The 20,166-nt window shown below is 38.3% G+C and overlaps 1 protein-coding gene across 3 annotated transcripts in view; it reads left to right on the top strand.

Moving 5' to 3' along the window:
- The window catches only part of LDLRAD4 (low density lipoprotein receptor class A domain containing 4), a 607,914-nt gene that overhangs the window by 549,696 nt on the left and 38,052 nt on the right, over window positions 1-20,166 (top strand). The window contains exon 1 of one of the 3 annotated variants that reach the window (XM_036740215.1): window positions 10,664-10,690. The exons of the other annotated variants lie outside the window; for them this stretch is intronic. The gene's annotated coding sequence lies outside the window, so the exon portion shown is untranslated. Of the gene's footprint in view, window positions 1-10,663; window positions 10,691-20,166 lie in introns of those variants that run through there. 3 annotated transcript variants of the gene reach the window in all.

The raw sequence follows: 20,166 nt of genomic DNA, 5'->3' as shown, positions 1-20,166 counted from the left end.
CCTCCAGGTACCCTCCCTATCCCCCACCCCAATTTTTCAGTTTCTTTTATGTGATTTATGTGGTTTTTATTTATTTATATTTGTTTTATTTTTACATTTATGCGATTATGAGTGCCTTGAGAGGAAGGACTGTTTGTCTTTCTTTGTATCCCCAGGGCAGGGCACATTGTTTGGCATAAGGTAGGGGCCTAATGTTTATTGACTGAGAAATTGTCCTTGGGTCAGAATTCTTGAAGGGGAGATAAACACACAGAATAGTTAGCTTTTGTTTTTCAGGTCTCTATGTGTTAAGTTGGTTGCAGCAAATGAAGCTACGTCTTGGCATTGTGGAAGGAAAACCAGACTTGACATCAGAAATTCAGGATTTAAGTTCTAATGGCCACTTACTATTTCTGTGACAATAAGCAAGTTATTTAACTTGTCTGAACATTAGTCCCTTCATCTATAATATGGAGATAATAATTGATAAATTCACATTAAGGAACCATTTCTTCACTCAAGGGTCTTGGACTCTGTGTCCATTCTCTTCCTATTAGTAAATCATCTACTCTGGACCCAAGCATGTATTCCAGCTGGATTAAGTTCAGAAGGTGGCTGGTCACCTACAAGGGGCCACTCTTGTTTTATAAAAAAAACTCATTTTCTTATACTCTTTGGTTCATTACACCAACCCACCCTAGCATTCCAGTGTCTCAGAGAAAAAAAATATTTAAAGCTTACTTTGTGGCTCGGTTTTGGGTCTTCCTACATTGAGAGAGATGGGGAATAAAAAGGTACACAGGGTACAGTATAAAGTAGGGTATGTAACAAGTATTTATTTCCCATACACAAAAGAAATGCCAAAAGACTCAAAACACAGCACTCACAGGCAGAACAACTTAAAACAGGATTCAGGAACTTAAATATACCTAACATTGCAATCTTTCAGGAGCCTGATACTTAGACCTCAGTAGAACATAAAGCAGTTATTGATGATAATAAAGTATCGTCCAGAATGACAATGAAGCATATTTACATTTCATCTTACCTCCTCACTCTCTTCCTCAAAATCCATGTTAACTGACAAGCCAGGACAGGGATTTCGGCTGTCTTGTTTCCTTCCACCTTTCCAATACTCCCATTTGGAGCATGGACTTAAAAGAGTAAGCTTATATCCCAGCTGCATTTTTTGCTGTGTTTTCTAAGTAGGTGACCAAATACTGTTCTCAAGGTGACCTTGATCAGGTTTGGAGGTGGCCTGGTGATTCTGCGAGATCCAGAGGTCCTGGGTCCAACGTGTGGAGTTGAGTGGTGGCAAAGGAAGCCTCTACATTAGAGAAGGCAACCACTGATGTGACTTGCTTAAGGTGACACAGTGAATCAGTATTGTTGTCCAAATGAGAAATAACCTAGGTGTCCTTACCGTATGTAGCTCAGTCCCTTTTTCTGCTACTGCCCTGTCCTACATTAGGGCAGTCTTAGAATCAGAGTAACTTTTTTGCGCATAGGATCCTGGCTTCTTGAGGATCTCACCTGTCTCATCATCACGTTGTGTGATGTCTGTCCTTCTGTCCTTGTCTTTTCACGACACATCTAAGGTCTTGAAGGAGATAAACTCAAAAGCAATTTTCCTTCTGGTTGTTTTTGATGTTAATGTTATTGCTGTTCAGTATGTAAGCATCTTATTGGTACCACTGAAAACTTCACTAACTTTTAGAGGCAACAGAGGTACGATCCTTAAGTGGCTACAGTTTCTAAACCTATGTTCCACTGATTCATTTCATCTGGAAGATGGCAAGTAGTTCTAAAAATATAAGTCTTTGACACTAGTACTTTGAACAGTTTAAATAGCATTTTAGTGCATTTTGTCTGTCATCATTATTTCTTATTCAAATGTGGGGAGAGAAGAAGAGGAAGAGGGTTGGTAATCTTTGTATTAACAGTGGGCTACAAAGCTACAGAATAATGAAGGAACAGAAACTGTATAAAGCTTCCTGACCACCAAAAGACCCAGTCGCACAATGAATGGGTATACTTCTTATGAAGAATAAAAATTACTTTATCTTATATAGGTCAGGAAACTCAAGGAGAAGAAAGCGGCACTTGAAGGATCTCCTTAACTTATATTTCAGCAGCACAAATGAGGTCCTAGAAAATGTTCAGATATGATTGCATATATAGTTTTTGTGGCTCTTTTATATTTTCCCATGTTTCTCTGAATTCCTCATATTCGTTGTTTCTTACAGTGCAATAACATAGCATTATACTCATGCACAGCAGTTTGTTGAGCCACAGTCTCCTTTCAGAGAGTTACTCGGGTACTTGCAGTATCAGATCTATCATATGTCCATGCTAGTCAAAAGGGTGGCTCCTCAGGAAATTTTCTTTTATAAGAGGTAGATGATGAGAAAGGGGATCCCCTTGGCCCCTTACTACATGGCTTTGTTGTTGTTTAGTCATCTCAGTCATGACTGATTCTTTATGATCCCGTGGACCTCTGTCCATGTGTTTTCTTGTCACAGGTACTGGTGTGCCTTGACGTTACAAACAGAGGTTAAGTGATTTGCCCAAGGTAACATAGCTAGTAAGTTTCTGAATCTGGATTTAAACTCAGGCCTCACCTAGCTGCTCCCAAATGGCTTACTAATAGGTGGTGCAGTGAATAGAGCACTGGGACTGGAGTCAAGAAGACCTGAGTTCAAATCCAGTCTCAAAAACTTACTAGCTGTGTTACCTTGGGCAAGTCACTTAACCTCTGTTTGCCACTGGAGAAGGAAATGGCAAACTACTCCAGTATTTTTGCCAAGAAAACCCCAAATGGGGTCACAAAGTATCAGAAAAGACTGAACAACAACAACAACAAAACAACAAAATGTATTTAGTAATCTCAGTATTTTCCTGTGTCAGCATGCTGGCTCCAAGTGGACATGTTCTTGTTCTTGCTAAAATTTGAGCCAGATGCTAGATTTAAAAGTTTAATAGTTTATGTGACTCATTCAGATTTTTACATAAATATTTCTCTGTGGTGATCTTATTTTCCCCCAAAAACAAGAGCTCAGAAGTAGTTGTTCCCTGCTATAGACTAATTTCCCACAAACGTTATACAGATCATAGCTATTTTTTTTAAATCTGCAGGAGTACAGTTTTCCAGTCTTAAAAATTTTTATGTGACAAAAAATACAAAACTTGTTTAAAGTGTACTTTTCGTTTTCTTTTTTTCCTAAGGCTGAATGCCAGTTTAATCTTTATGTGGAAAACTTCGTCCTAGAGCAAGTTTTTACAGTGCAGTCATAAACCTCAAAGAATAGGAACTTATAATGGATGTGGCCATTCATTGATTCTTGACAATAGTTGCATTAATAGGCATATGAGACACATAAAATGACCCCTAGAGCCTCCTAGGAGATGTGTGGAGATTTATAATCTCTAATGAAGCCAGACAAGCTAGACGATCTCCATGTGTACAAAAGAAATCCAGCAAGCACTCTTAGTAAGTTTGTTAAAAATCTGCCTCTTCCCTCTAATGTCTTTTGGTTATGTTTTCATTGGAATTTATGTTTGCTGTATAACTGAGTTTCCTGAGAAAATACATGTGTATTCTGATAGGTAGAGCAAAAAGGGTATTGTTTGGATGGGTAACACGAGGAGGGAGTCCAGAGTGGCAATTAGAACTGGCAAAGTTGCTCATGGTTACTACGAATTTCGCATGCTCAGGAATATTTCATCATTTTTGAACATGAGGAGGAATACCCTACTGGACCATTCCATTGGTCCTAGACTTATCTGAGGCCACCTGAGTAGTAAATGACCAAATAGAATTTCTTTACCACAGTAAGCCCCAGAGAATTGCCAGAGGCACATAAAATTTAATTGATTTTTTTTATTCATGTATTTATTTATTTGCCCAGAGTCAGACAGCTAATATGAAAGGCAAGATACAAGCCCAAGACCTTCTGACTCAAGGCCAGCACTCTTTCCTCCTCTTGAAGGCAACCTTGCACTTGATTTGTACTTATCGTTGTTCAGTCATGTCTGACTCTTCATTACCCCATTTAGGGTTTTCTTGGCAAAGACCTTAGAGTGATTCACCATTTCCTTCTCCCACTCATTTTACAGATGAGGAAACTGAGGCAAACAGGGTTAAGTGATTTGCTTAGGGTCACAGAGCTACTGTTTGAGGCTAGATTTGAACTCAGGAAGATGAATCTTCTTGACTCCAGGCCTGGTACTCTATCCACTGTGCCACCTAGCTGCCCCACTAGGTAATATGTTTATGTCTTACTTATACCTAAATATATATATATATGTTTTCCCCATTTGAATGTAAGTTCCTGGAAGGCAGAAACTTCCATTTTTTGTTTCTATATCCCTAGCGCTTAGCACAGGGCCTGGCATGTACATAGTAGGTGGTTTATTGATTGATTTATACAACAGGATGCCTCTGCTTAGAACTCATAAATCTGAGTAGTCGACCTGTGATGCCTGCTCCCCTACTCCACTGTCTACATTTCTAATCAATTCAACAAATATTTACTATTTAGGTAAAATTTTGCTAAAAATTAAAAAGCTACAAAGGACTGGCAACCACAGTGTCCACTCCTTGGTACTCATTTCCCCATCTGTACCTATATAAAATAAGTCTAATCCCTTCTCCTGATGATGACCCTTCAAATATTTGAAGACAGCTATCAAGGTTATTCCTTCAAATAATCCTTGTGTGACATAGTTTTGAATCTCTTCTGCAGCTTGCCAATATCTTTTCCAAAATGCAGTGCTCAGGACTGAAAGTAGTACTTTAGATGTGGTCTAATGAGCGCAGAATAATGTTAAGGATTGTTGTTTCCCTTTTCCTGGATGCTGATTTTAATGATAAAGTTGAATTAAGATCAAGTTAGCTTTTGGGGCCTACCACCTCACACTGCTGTCTTATATGGATCTTGCAGTCAAATGAGCTCTTCTAGATAGTATCTGAGAGCGACCCACACTTATACTGTATGTCTGTCTATAGTGAAGCACATAACAGAGTCTACAGTATAATTCTCCTTAGGAACTGAAGACTTAGGAAGGAAATCTTTGAAATGTTCCTGAAGCTAATATACAGTGTGTCCGTGGTACTTCAGTTGCTTACTTTTATATTTTTAGTTGTTTACTTACTGTCTGTCTATCTATATATCTATCTACACACATACATGTGTGTATATGTATATATATATATATGTATATATATATATATGTATATATATATATATATATATATATATATATATATATATATATATAAAACCTACTATACTTACTATATAAAACCCTGGTGAAAAATAATTTGTGAAGTGCAGCTATCTATGTGAGCTTTCATTACAAGCAAAACTTATGATTCTCAAAGTCTTTCTTTTAGACAATGAACCACAGAAAAGAGGTGAACTTATAATATGTGTTTTTAATAGTTTACAACCCAAATTCCACTTTAAAAAAAGCTTACTAACCATACGCCTCTCCAGGGCAGGTGGTCTTTTGGAGTAGTTTTTAAGAGACAAAAATTTAAATAAATAAAAAGGAAAAAAAGTCCTTTGAATACAAAATGTTTTCGACACATGCATTCCTAGCTATTTATATGCTATAAACAATATCTTCCTTGTAACTTCTGATTTAAATGATAAGGTCATATTCTATTGCTCCTTTCTTGGGGATTAGGAGAAATGTAAATGAATGTTAATTAACAATAACCAGTGATATACATATTAAAAGAGGAATTGTGCCCTGCTTTAGACTGGCATCCCTTTGTTACCTGACCCTGAGCTTTATGGAATTCTCTAAAAGGAAAGAAACACCTGGTGACTTAGTCTTGGCAACACTCAAATGTACTCCCTCAGAATGACGATGTACATAGATTTTAGCTCTTCATAGTTGTACATTGGGACTGCTAGGTTGTGTACGGAAAGAACGCCTGGCCTGGAGTCAGGAAAACTCATCTCCCTGAGTTCCGATTTGGCCTCAGACACTTACTAGCTGAGTGACCCTGTTTGCCTCAATTTCCTAATCCATAAAATGAGCTGGAGAAGGAAGTGGCAGACCACTCCAATATCTTTGCCAAGAAAACCTCAAATAGGGTCAGAGAGAGTCAGACACAACTGAAACAACTGAACAACAAAAAGTTGTACATTCATCCAAGTCATGAAATTTTGGAAGTAGACCCCCTTGACTCCTTTACTACTGAAGCCAGTGGAGCCAGTTTGAATATCTGTCTAAAAGCTTGCCTGGAGAGTAGGAAGGGCATTGTACTCAGAGTTAGAGGGTTTGATATTGGCTGTTATACTGCCATCTGAGTGACCACTTTGCCTCTTGGGACCCACTTTGCAGTGCCTCTCTCAGGAGTGACCTACAAGAGGGAGAAAATACTGTAAGCTTCAAAATGCTACAGGAATATGGTGTTATAAATTTATCAAGGGTCATAAGGTCAGATACGCAATTCTTTAGAGGAGTAGGGCCTCTTTGATATTTGCTGTACATAAATACCATTTAAAATTAATTTTCAAATTGTTTGCTTTAGTACTTTGAAAAAATTTATGATTTCATTAGCATAGGGTACTTCCTTCACTATTCCGGATCATAATTTTCCATGTCTTCTGGTCCCATATGATATTTATCCATATTTTCTCATATATCATCCATAATGGGTCTATCTAATCAATGCACTTGAAGCTTTCCTTTTAATCTTTTAGTATCAGCACCTTGCACATAGTAGGCACTTGATAACATGTTCATTGAATTTAATGAAATCTTAAAAGGATATACTCAAGATATTAATAAATATGTAAATATTTATCACATGAATGTTTTACAATAAAAGGTACAATACACTCAGTTAACACTGGTTTGCATGTAAGTTAAATATGGTCTTTGAATTCAGGATCTTAAAGCGCTTGGTTTTAGTATTATATCAATTGAATAAACCCGGTAGACAGCTATAAAATTCTGCAAATCTAAATCAATGGAATATTATGAACAGATGTCAGCAAGGGTATTTAGCCAGTTTTTCATGATATCTTCATGGACAAAATGGCCAAATGTTTGCTATTATTGTTTTGTTATTGTCGTTTAGTCATTTTCAGTCATGTCTGACTCTTTGTGACCCCTTTTAGGGTTTTCTTGGCAAAGATACTGGAGTGGTTTGCCATTTCCTTCCCCAGTCCATTTTACAGATGAAGAAACTGAGGCAAATAGCATTAAGTGCTTGCCCAGGGTCACACAGCTATCAAGGGTCTGAGGCCATATTTGAACTCAGGTTTTCCTGACTCCAGGCCTGGCACTCTATGTATTACATGACCTAGCTGCTGTTATCACTAGGCTAATTTAGTTCTGGTTACTGGTTACATAAGTCCTTATTTTAAAATTCTCCAAATTCACACAGAGATCCTTCATTCCAATTGGCCACAGTGAGTGGCCCTAATTTATATATTTATACATACTTATGCTTCTATCTATTTGTTTTATATATACTGACAAAGAAAGAGATTATAGATAAACGTGTTAAATTCCTTTTTAGAAGACAAGATCCATGAAGGCAAGGGCTGTTTTGCCTGTGTATATCTTAAAGTTCAGTGTCATCTATAACCAGTAGCATCTGCCAGACCTCACCACTTATAGGAAATGTACTGTCTCCATTTGCACTCTGCACAGGATATCCTCAATGACAGTGGTTAACCTCCTTGGAAAGCTTATGTCTCCTTGTTTATGCCTCCCATGATATTGGTAATCAGAGGATTATTGAATGAAATTCTCTTTGTGCTTACATCTATTTAGGAATCTTTTGTGATCTTAACACATGCATGGGGGACAGTTGAAATGGAGCCTTGAGGACTGCCTCTTGCTCTCAGAGTCAAATGCTGTTTTTTAACTGAGAGATAAGAAACTCAGTAGAGTCTGATGATATGCTTACCAAAATTTTAGATCACATAAAGCTGGAAAGGATAACTGGTATTTTAGACGACAGAATGAGGATACAAAAAAGATTAAGGGAATGAAACTTGGTAGGGATTATTATAAAGCTCTGAACACCAGCTAAAAATCAACTGCATAAGTATAAGTTGGGGTGGGGGGGAAACTGGCTTAATAACAAACCATAAGAAAAATAGTAATAGCTCATTTGTATAGAAATTTATGTTTACAGAATTCTTTTCTCATAACATCTCTATAAGTTGAATCTCATTGTTCCCATTATAATAGATAAGGAAACTAAGGCACAGAAAGGTTAACTGACTTGTCCAAGTTGACAGTTTATGTGTCAGAGCTGAGAATGGAACTCAGATCTCCTGACTCTTAAGTCTAACATTCTCTCTGCTATTCCATGTTGTTTCATTAAAAAGACATAAAGCTTTTAATTGGTTACATATTCAATACGAAATATTAGTATGATGTGGCTGCCCAAAATTCCAGTGTGATTTTAGACGATTTTAACTGCTAGCATGAGCAAAGAAGAATTGACACAATAGCCCCTAAAAAAAGAAAACCAAAGCAGAACAAGAAGGATATTTCAACTTGAAAACTGCTCAAGTTTTGACACTGGCTTGGCTGGCATATGAAAATATATACCAACTATGAAATTAGAAGCAGAAATCTTTGTGGCCCTCTTATTTCCTGTATGCCAATACGGTCCCTTAGAAAAAGCTGAGTGGAGTTTGTGGGTCCAAATTTAAAAGGCTTTTCCCCCCTTTTGCAAATAATTTCAAGCAAAAGGGAGTATATATGTTCTAGTCAAATTGAGATGCAAGCAGTGACATCAGTGCCCAGACACCGTTGTCATTCCCCAGATAATGTGTTTGGGACACTGACAGCAGTGGCTGGTTGCTGACGTAATTGGCTATATTTTTGACACTAATGGTAACATATACAAAGTTTAACTTTGCTTTAACGACTCCTATAACCAAAAGTATTGTGATGGTTCATATGTCGCATGCCATTTCTCTTTGCCCTAGATGGAGAAGGGGGGGGGAGGGGCAGAGTAGTGGTGGTAGTTGTGGTGGTGGTGGTGCTGGTGCTGGTGGTGGCAATAAAACCAAATAAAAAATCTAAAGAACTAAGGCTTTTCTAAGCAGAAAGTTCCTGTTATGACTGATGTTTTGGGATTATGTTGTTGTTTTGGTGGGTTTTTTTATTACCATGACACTCTGCCCTTTTCATTGTGGCCACCCCATGATTTTCTCTGAAAACTGCTGTGACAGACTGGCAGCTTGCTTTATAAGTGTCTTCACAGAGCCTCAGGGTGTCAGAATGCTCAGGAAACAAACTGTGTAGACCGGGGGACAGAGAAGAGGGAGGAAGTGTGCTTTAGTCAAAATCTTTATAGATATGAGAACTTACTCCTAAGAAATATCCTCATGTTTATTTTTTTATTTGAGTTTTTGCAATGGGTGTCTGCTGTACTTCTGTGCCTTTTTATTTTAGCTGACAAGGCTGAATGCATTTAGTTGAGGAAAGGGTTACTTGTAGCAAAGGAGGGCACTTAAGAATTCTTAGAGGATTTTCCTGAGCTGTGATATTTGGGTGAACATAGAGTAGGTCTGGGTCTGAGGAAAGAGAGGACAAAAGAGAAATGGGAGGGAGGGAGGGAGAGAGAGAGAGAGAGAGAGAGAGAGAGAGAGAGAGAGAGAGAGAGAGAGAGAGAGAGGCTATGAAATTGTTTCCTCCTGTGGTTATGACATCGACAGTCTCCACTGCAGGTCTTAGTTAGAAGAGCATGTGTAAGCTACTCCCATCAGTTAGACTTCTGGGAAAAGCAGAAACAGAAAGAACGGGAATATCAGACAGATTTGACTCCAGTGAGTGAGACTGTGTTTTGAACTTGGAATGATGCACACCAAGCTGGATCTGAAATACAGAAGGATGAGTGGTTAAGGACCCCTGGTTTTGGTTTCAAGAGCAAAGCCTGTTTGTGTCTGTTGAATTGGTAAGATCTTTTTCATTTTTTTTTCCAAATCTGAAAGCTTCCAACAGAGATCAAGGAAAGGAACATTTTTGTTGGGATTTACAGATTCCCTTCTCTCTGCCTTGTGTGGTTTGATATTCCAGTGTCCTAAAATGAACATACTGGAAAAAGATAAACTGTCTAGAATTTTTCCTGTGGAGTGTGTGTGTGTGTGTGTGTGTGTGTGTTTGTGTTTGTAATTTGAAAAGCATGGTATACAGAATAAGTCTTTTTGCAAACTAAAATGTGCGTTCAGCTAGTCTGAAGATGTGAGGCCCTGGATGTGTTATCTGTTTCTACGACACCACCAGTTTCCTGCCACATTGCTTGCTGATTTCTGTTGATGGCAGTTGATAATTGGTAGCCACAGTCTGCGGTCTGAGCCACAGCGTTTGAGTCTAGCACCTGGGTTGGGCCCTGCTGATACAGTAGAAAGAGGGAGAAAGAGGGAGAAGGAGACTCACTCTCTCTCTCTCTCTCTCTCTCTTTTTCTCTCTCTCTCTCTCTCTCTCTCTCACACACGCACACACACACACACACACACACACACCAAGCTGGCTATAATTGTGCAACTCTGAGCTGCTTGGAGAGGATATTGCCTCACTGCCTAGAAGCTGAAGCTGAAGAGTGATGCTTTAAGCTTGGGGACTGCACCGAGGCTGGGATCCCTCTACAGGATTATGTCCAGTGATCACCTTAATACCACCGCACTGAAGGATGCTCAGTTTAAAGATCTATTATTGAAAAAAGGTACATTTTTAAATGAATGCTGATGAGTCTTTGTTCTTTGAGTTCCGTCTGAGAACAGACTTCAGCAAAGTGAGAACTGGATAGCGTTTGAGAGGCACTTTGTACGCTGGAGGGGGCTGTGTCTGGGAGCCTATTTGTATAAGAAACTTTCTCTTAAGGAAGGTTTATTTCAGGCATTTCCAGAGTCTGTTATTGATTCTTTTTGGAGGTATTATGCATTGAAAAGCACAGTGTTTGGTTTTTTTCATAACATTGAGTACTTGAACTCCCAAACTCCTAGAAAATCGTATTACTCACTACCACATGTGTATTTTTTTCACCCTGTGTTTTTGAGTATAACTTTCAATAGGAGAGATATATTTCTAAGGGGTATGGGTGGGGATTTAAGGTACCTCTCAGGTTCAGTGTAGTTAACTGTAGAAGTAATGTGAGAAAACTGTAACAGAGGAGAGGCAGTGGGGGGGGGAAGGGAAGTTGGGGAAAACTATTACTGACTATTAATAAATGTTACTTGTACTATTTTCTCTTAGAAGCAGAGTACTTAATTAATAATAAGAAGAAATGTTTAATGATCCCTACAAGAAGGGATTCTGGTGATGTATTAAGTATTTGATAACATTCTGTAGGTGCATACATTTTAAGAAGCTTTGTGGATTATTCCAGCAGTTTACAGTACTATTCTACTAGAAAATCCCTTTGGTCATCTATGATGGTTTCTTTTTACTTGCACCTCCTTCAGAAGAGATCTTGAAATGCTTGGTCCTCAAATACTTACCCAGAAGTTGGCTCTTTGGAAGAAATGCCTAGATCTTGGTAAATTTGATACTGTATTTGTAAGAGTGACATGTGATTCCAGCAATGTCTGCATTCTGGGAAATCCACAATCAATACTATTGGCAATGCATGATGCCCTTTTGCTAGAGCCTTTCTTGGTATGTAGTCTAGGAAACTGTACTTTAATTAGACTCAAATAAATATCATCTCAGTTCCAACCCTGGCTATCAAAGTTGTCTATGCTATATCACTCAAGTCACTTCTTACTTCTTCCATCTGTAAAAAGAGAATATCGCTCCATTTATAGTTAATTGTATAAAGTCAATCAATCAATTAAAAAGTGTATTAAACACTTCCTATTATCAGGTGCTTGCTAGTCAGTGAAAGTACAAAGAAAAAAAATAGTTCCTGCTTTTAAGGAGCTTACATTCTTTCAGGGGAGAAAAATACATAATTAAGCATAAATAAGATACATCCAAAATGAGTACAACATAATTTTGGGAGGGGAGGCACTAGAATCTGGAATGGGGTGAAGAATCAAGAAAGGCCTCATATAGAAGTTGGCTCTTCAGCTGAGTTTTGAAGCAAACTATATTCTAAGAAGTAGAGGCAAGGCAGGAAGTATAGTGCTGGGAGAGGAAGTGTTATGTGCATGAGGAATAGAAAGGTATTGTCTGGCTAGATTCTAGAGTGAAGGAATGGGAGTAATATATAATAGGGTTAGAAAGTAGGTTGGGTCTAGGTTATGAAGGGCTTGAAAAGTAAAACTGAGGAGCTTATATCTTGTCCTAAAAGCAACAGAGAACCATTGGAGTTTATTGAGTAGGGGAGTGACGCAGTCAGATCTGCACTTTAGGAAAAATTAATTTGGCAGCTGTATAAAATAGATTAAAGTGGGACCAGCCTTGTTGGAGGCTATTATGAAAGCTTGGATCCCTGTGAGTAGAAAGAAGAGGACAGATACAAGCTATGTAATGGAGAAAGAAATTGGATGTGTAGGGTAAAGGGAGCATGAGGAATCCAGAATCAAAGTTGAGAACCTGGGTGACTGAAAGGTGGTGGTGCCCTTAACCAAAATAAGGAAGTTTGGAAGAAAGGTGGATTTGAGGGATAGATGAATTCTGTTGTGGGCATGTTGAATTGGAGATGTTCATTATACATCCCAGATTTTAAAAAAAGTAACATAAGATAACAGGTAACACCAGTTGTTATTCTCCACTGTACCAGCTAGACCCCTCCCTTAGTATATTGTGTTGAATCTGGGCTCCATACTTGAGAGATGTAGATATCTTGGCAAGGTTTTGCAGTCAAATTCTCATTTTCCTCTACTACTATTTCTTAAGTGTTTATCTAATAACAATGCTATGTTAAGCATTATACAGAACAAGTTAAACAGATTACAGTTCTGTCTTCTAGGAGCTAACAGTTAAGGGGTGATGTTGTCTGCTAAAACTATGTTTAGATATTGCTAAGATATTTTATACCAAAAACCCTTAAAAGTCTTATTCTCTGAGTTTACATCATGAACAATTCATATAACAAGCTGATTCTTCCCCTACCATAAAATTTTTATGCATTTTTCTCATTCTCATTAAAAGTCCTGCTTAATGTATGATTTTTTTAAAACTTACTAAAAGTTTACAAACTTGCTTTAATATACCATGCATAGATTGAAACATGTCTTTTTTCCTCCCCCACCTCAATAGCATAATTCAAGAGAAATCATTGGTCTTAGTCCTTAGAAGCACTTTACACTGCTTACAATTAGGAGAGAATAGACACTATATTTAACTAACATATGGGAAGTAACCATAAGGGAAGCATAAAATTAGCTCCTCATCACTCTCACTCCTACTCCTATGGCTATAGTGAGACCCCCCTGTATCCTGAAATTCCATCTCCTGTATAAGCTGTCCATGTCTGGGATGCACTCTTTCTTCATATCTACCTCCCAGAATCCTCATCTTCCTTCAAGGCCCCATTTAGGCACCACCTTCTCCGAGAAGCCTTCCCTGATTGTCGCTCTCTCCCTCTTCAGTTTTTCTTGCTCTGTATCCATGTGCTTGCTACTTTCTCACTCCATCCATGACCTTTGGGAGGGCATGAACTATTTTCTTTTTGTCTTTGGATCTCCAGCGCCTAGAACGATACTTTGCACAAAGGAAGTATTCAATTATTTGCTCATTAAATTGAATTGCATGTAACTGCACTGAACTAAGGGAGCAATTTGGAAGGAGGGATACTTCAAGCATTCTTTTATTAGTTGGATACGGCTAATCAATGTGTACAATAGTAAAAGTGTAATTTTTAGCCTTCTGTGAGAAGTGATAGGAAAAATGGGGTCATGATCATTACCCATGACAGACTACGGGCAAGATGTGCTTGGGTGGTGCTCAGAGATCATCAGCTCTCACGTCAGGGCTATATTTCAGGGATAGTATCTTTAATTCCAGGTGTTCCCCAAACTGACAACTGTGTTGGAAATCAGCCATGGCCCTGAGCCTTTGGCCTCTCTGTTTTGCAGGGTCTATAAGGGCTTAAGTCATATTGATGTGGATTTTAAAATAATTAGGTCAGAAAAAAATTGCTTATCTGGTCTTATACAGAGAAATTAAAAGAACTGAAATCATTGAAAATGAAGGAGGGAAAGCTGTGGGTAGATTGATTGATGGTCCTCAGGTCTATGAAGGGAGACAGTTGTTGTCCATGCTTCAGAGAGGGAACAAGAGAAAATGTGTTAATCACCTTCCCTCTTGGACCTCTGAGAACAATGAAATCCATGTCTTGTCCTTTTCGGCTTCATGAAAGCAGGTACAGCTATTATTTAAACTTCCATCTCCCTCAGTGCTTAGCACACAATAAGTACTTTTCTCCCATTTTACTTTATTTAAAAGCATTTATTTTCTCTCTCCCACCTAACCCCAATTTGAAAGGAAAACAAAACCCTTGTATAAATATACATAATCAAGCAAAACGAATTCATACAAAATGTTTTTTGAATGAATGTTGGATGTAAGACAAATATAAGGGAAAACTTCCTGAAAAGGAAAGTGGCTTCACATTAAAATGACTCCTTGGGAAAAGCAAAGATCTAAATCTTCTAAACCCATTCCTCTGGGACTTTTCAATTCAGTACTGACTATAAGCTATAAGGACAGACTAACTAATGTCGCAGCTCCTCTTCTATCCCCATCATTCTCTTTGGAGGACTGCCCACGTATAAATGCAAAGATGTCACCAGCATCACTGTTTTGCTGTAATAAATTAGATAGTTGTGCTACCTTACTCTAAATTTGAGCCCAGATATATTTTTAACTTCCTAACACTTTTATAGCAATGAGTCACTTATGATAGAATCATGAACCACAACCCTTTAAATTGAGGGGGAGTGTGAAACACTCACTTTAGCCTTAGATTCTTTTCTGGGTGGCCTGCCTCTAGACGTTTTCTTGTTGACGTCATTAGCTAATAGAATTGCTACCTGAAGAAAACTGATAAGTGGGCTGTATTCAGAATTAATATCAGACACATGGGATTTTGAAAATGAGTGAATAATGAAACATTTCTTCCTTTTTTTGACTGTCCCTACTATTCTTGGCTTGTTTTCCCCCCAGTCATTTTCCCTTTCATCTTCTTTTACGATGCATTCTGCATTCATTCTCTTTTTCATTTTTCTTCCAAATCCAGCTCCCTCCCTTTCTGCCTACTCTGGTCTCTGTGTATTGTTGAATTGTTCCATTCATTGAATCTTGCCTTCAACAACTACTGCTCTTTCAGATCCTTCATGAAAACACATTTATTTTTTTTGAAGGCTCTTAATTCTTACTTGAGTGCTTCAAAGACTGGAACTAGGGAGGACCAAATGGAGGAGGTACTATTAATAAGACTCACAGTACATGTGTTCAGCCATGGTCTCAGCTGGTATTTGTCTTAACTTAGATTGTCAACTCCTTATACAAAGACCGTGTTCTATCTTGTACAGTGTTTTTGTCACCCTGGTACTTTGGAAGCAGAGTATATTAAAGTCTCCAGGTTTAGGATAAATATACCTCTTCAGGGCACATGAAACCTAAATTCCTTCTGGGAATCTGTAAAAGGTATCCTTGTGCTTTCCAAGAGCAGAAAAACAATGAAGAGAGACAAATAAGGTTGTGGAGAGAGTAAGCATATGCATGTGTGCTTATATGTTGGGGACAGGAGGAAAGAGGAGGTTTCTGAATTTGACAAGAAATTATTTCAGGCCAAAATGGTTGTCCGCAAGAAGTGGGTAGCACCAAATGGGTTGTGTGTATTTTCTAGCCAAACTCCTCAAAAGCACTTGAAAAACCTGTGGTTTAATTTTTATTCAATTCACCAATCCTTTATTGTGCTAGACACTGGAGCATACAAAATGAATATGGTTCCTGCCCTCAAGGAGCAGTTAAGGAGTTCTCCTGGATTGAAATTACATATACACAGATAAGTAAATACAAAGTAATTTGGGAGTTGGGAGTGAAGTTTAGTAATCTCAAGATTGGAATTGTTTTTCTCAATTTCAGAACTAGACATTCTGAAGAACATGTTTGCAGAATTTCATGTGACACACACATTTTTAGAAATGGAACTGAGTTTTTCATGGATTGTTATACTGTGTTCTCATAGACAAAAGTAGCTGCCTCCTAATAGTTTTCTCCACTTCATGTCTCCTCCCCCTCTCCAATCCATCCTTCACACAGCTGCCAAAGCGCTACTCCCAAAGCACAGTTCTGACAATGTCATTTCCCTGCTCAGTAACTCCAGTGACTCTGTATTACCTCTAGAATCAAATACAAATGTCCATGTTTGGGCATTTAGAGTCCTTTAGGGTTTGACTCCGACCTAGCTTTTCAGTCTAACTATACCTTACTCCTCTTCATGAATTCTTTAGTTTAGACAAACTGGCCTTCTTGCTAATTCATCACAGACAACTCTACCTGCTGATTCAGTGCCTTAACTTCCATAACTGGAATATGTATGATCCTCTTGTCACCTCTTAGAATTCTTAGTTTCCTTCAAAACTCAGGTCAGGCACCACTTCCTACATATTTCCTGAACATCTACTTGCTACTGCCTCTCCCCACTCCAAATCCCTATTACATGTACATGTTATATATGTCTCCTCCTATAGAATGTAAGCTCCTTGAGGTTTTGTTGTTGTTCAGTTGTTTCAGTCATGCCTGACTCTTCATGAATCCGTTTGGGGCTTTCTTGGCAAAGATACTGGAGTGGTTTGCCATTTCCTTCTCTACTTCATTTTACAGATGAAGAAACTGAGGCAAATAGTGACTTGCCCTGGGATACACAGTTAGTAAGTAAGGAAGGTGAGTCTTCCTGACTGCAGACCCAGCACTCTATCAACTGTGCCACCTAGCTGCCTTCCCTTGAAGGTTGGAACTGTTTAATTTTTGGCTTTATATCCGCACTGCCTAGCACAGTACTTGGCACATAGTAGGCTGTTAATTAAAAAGCGTATAGTAAGCATCTACCAACAAGAGACCAGAAGAAGACAGGAATTAGTTACCTGACTTCTTCCTCTCCCCACCCCAAACTCTTTGTGCTTCCCAACACACACACACACACACACACACACACACACACACACACACAGTCTCTCTCTCTCCCTCTCTCTCTTTCCCCCTCTCTCCCTCTCTCACTTGTTCTCTTGAGTCCCTCAAGTTGCACTTTGTATTCTTTTGTTTTGAAACAGTTTTATTGGTGCCTTTTGTTTTTACATTCTTCAAATTAACATTGTAACAAAGACAAACAGTAAAGTAAAACCACACAGTCATTGCTTCTGACAGGGAAATGCAGCATTCCCCACCCATAGTCTCCTAATTCTTCCATGAAAAGAAGGAATACGGGCTGTACTATTGTGACATATCTTTCCCTTTTTTTCTTCCTCAAGACATTTGGGATCATTTAAGCCAGACTTAGTCTGAATAAAGATTTTAGGAGAGGAGAGAGAAAAAAGTGGAGGGGGTGGTGGTGGTGGTATATACCCAAAGGATGGTCCTGCTTGAACTCTTTTTATTCTTTCAAACTACCTTTGGGACTAGGGTATCCTAGTGTCTTGAAACAAATTATCCCCTTCTCCTAATGCCCCATTTATGTCATTACTTTCATCTCTGTTTATTCAAAAGGAATAATTTATATGTCCTGATTATCTGGCTGAATACATATTTGTGTAATATTTACAAGTCATAAAATTCATAAAGCCTGTTAATTTTCAAATTCTCAAGCATTTTATACAAATCTGAAACAATAATAAAATGATGTTCATATTTATCCCTGTTGCCTTCTCTGTTCCTTGCTATCATGTCAAAGTTTGAGTATGTCTATACTATGTTAGGACACTGGCCTCAGGCATTGAGAATGAGCATAAAACAACTTGGGCCTTCCTTGCTTAAAGGTAGTTGAGCAGCTTGAATTATGTCTGGGGAGAAAAAAAAAAGGCTCCTTTCTTGCATCTTACTTTATTTGAAGTTGTAGAAGTAAAGGTGATTTCTTTTAAATCAGCCTGATGTTTTTCCTAAGACCATCTGTTTCATTTGCAGTCATTTGCAGTATTCACACGAGGGTAGCTCCAAAGGCCTAAAGGAGACCTGTTAAAACCCATTGTGAAGCCTGGGTTACCACTACTGTCTCCAGTCTTTGTCCTTGTGCAAGGCACTGCACCGCAGTACACACACTTCAGGCAGCTATCCCTATCAAGTGTCTTTGCCCTATACTTGTCATAAATGACATAGTACCTGCCCAACAGGGAATTTACCATGTCTCTAACACCTCCTACCTTTGCTTTACACAATAAATAATCTGGCAAGGTAGGTCAATCAAATGTGTACAAATTGACTTCTGTTTTCCCATTGATGAGCCTTTTAATTCCACAAGTGATTTTTTTTCTTCGTATCTGACTGTTCCTAAATTTCTTGGTGCTAAAGTTTACCATTTCTCTACCTGTTTTTCCCTCTTCCTCTGCAGTGAAATACTGAAAAGTGAAAACAAACCAAAAAATCCATGCATGGAATAACCCTGTAGTGAATCAATCAGTTAGCAAGTATTTATTGAAGGCCCATTGTATGTTCAGCCCGGTGCTAGGAGGGAGTGGGGCAATGGGAATGTATATGTGTCAAATGTAGTTTCTGCCCCTGAGAAACTTTGAGTTCAATTAGGGAGAAGAGGATGATATGTGAAACAATTAGAGAACAAGACAAGACAGTAGAGAATTAAATGTTATTTTGGCAGGCCACTTAACCTTTAAAAAAATCTCGGTTACCCTATCTGGAAAATGGGAACAATACTACTTGTACCATCTGCACCATATGGTTGTTGGGAGGAAGCGTTTTGAAAACCTTAAAATATTACATAAATGTGAATTATTTTATTAATAATAAATGGTGGGAGTGGCAATGTGGCATAATGGATAGAGAGCTGGCCTTTGTTCAAGGCATGAGTTCAAGTTCCACTTTTAACAGCTGACTATATGATTCTGGCTAAGTTACTTGACCTTCAGTGCTCTAGGCAACTCTTTAAGGTTTTTAAGTTGCAGAGGAGGTGGTGACCTGCATTGGTAGAAGAACTTTCCTCATCTTGGAGTTTCCTATACCAAGGGAGGGAAGGAGGGAGGAAGGAAAAAAGGAAGGAAGGAGGGAAAGAAGGAAGGAAGGAAAAGAGGGAGGAGGGAGAGAATGATGAAAATCTTCTAAAGTCGTAAGAACACCCACTTTTATTTCCTTTACCACAGATAGTAATGAAATATTAGCTACATGGTTTTCCATGCATCAGGATGGAAAAGGTGACCTAGAAAGACACATCCTCCAGGTAGAAGAGAATTATTCCCATGAAGATTTTACTCAGACTCCCATTATTTTAATCATAGCTTTCATCCATTTCAGTGTCCATAAAGCAATTAATTTTTCTCAAGAAAAGAATTATAATTCCGCAGTTCATTTTTTTAAAAAGCTCTGACTGCTTTTCTCCTGCAAAATAAAAATAATCTTTCAAATGTTTCCTTTTGTAAAGCAAGACGGAATATTTAAGTTGATCAGGTACCACCATGGTTTTCTACTTCAAGCTAAGCAAAATTAGTTCAAGAATTCTTTTAGTCTTGCTTTCCTTCTCTTTGGTCTTTTAGAAGGACAATAAGAATAGCTGCCACGTCTGTGGTGCTTTAAAGGTTACAAAGTGCTTTACCTATTTTATTTCACTGTAGGTCTGTGAATTTCCCCCTTTGCTGAGTTCTGCTTCACCTCATGGGTGACAGACGGCTTCTCAGTGGTCTTTTAGTCACATGAGCATTGCAAAGTCTTCACAGTTATCTTAGCCCAGATGCCTATAACTATGTGACCATGGGCAAATCCGTTCATCTCTCTAAGCCTCCATGTATGATGAAGATAGTATTTGTACTGCTTATCTGACAGTTGTTGTGAGGAAAGCAATTTGTAAACCTTAAGACAAGATAGTAATTTGGGTGGTTCTTATTATTTGGCATTAAATAACTTTTATATTAGGTTGTAAAAGCGTAGATCTTGATCACCTCATAGAATGCCACTGTTAAGAATGGGAAAGTTGATGGGCTTCTGCATGGTGATTCCTTGAAATTTTGTTTGTGCTCTCGCATCCTTACCTTACTTCTCCATCTCTAAGAGTTATAGCATTATTACCTGGATCATATGTTTGAGAGAGAG

The sequence above is a fragment of the Trichosurus vulpecula genome, chromosome 1, assembly GCF_011100635.1.
Source record: "Trichosurus vulpecula isolate mTriVul1 chromosome 1, mTriVul1.pri, whole genome shotgun sequence".
NCBI lineage: Eukaryota > Metazoa > Chordata > Mammalia > Diprotodontia > Phalangeridae > Trichosurus > Trichosurus vulpecula.
The sequence above is the reverse complement of the archived record's forward strand: the minus strand, read 5'-3'. Positions and strand labels throughout refer to the sequence as shown.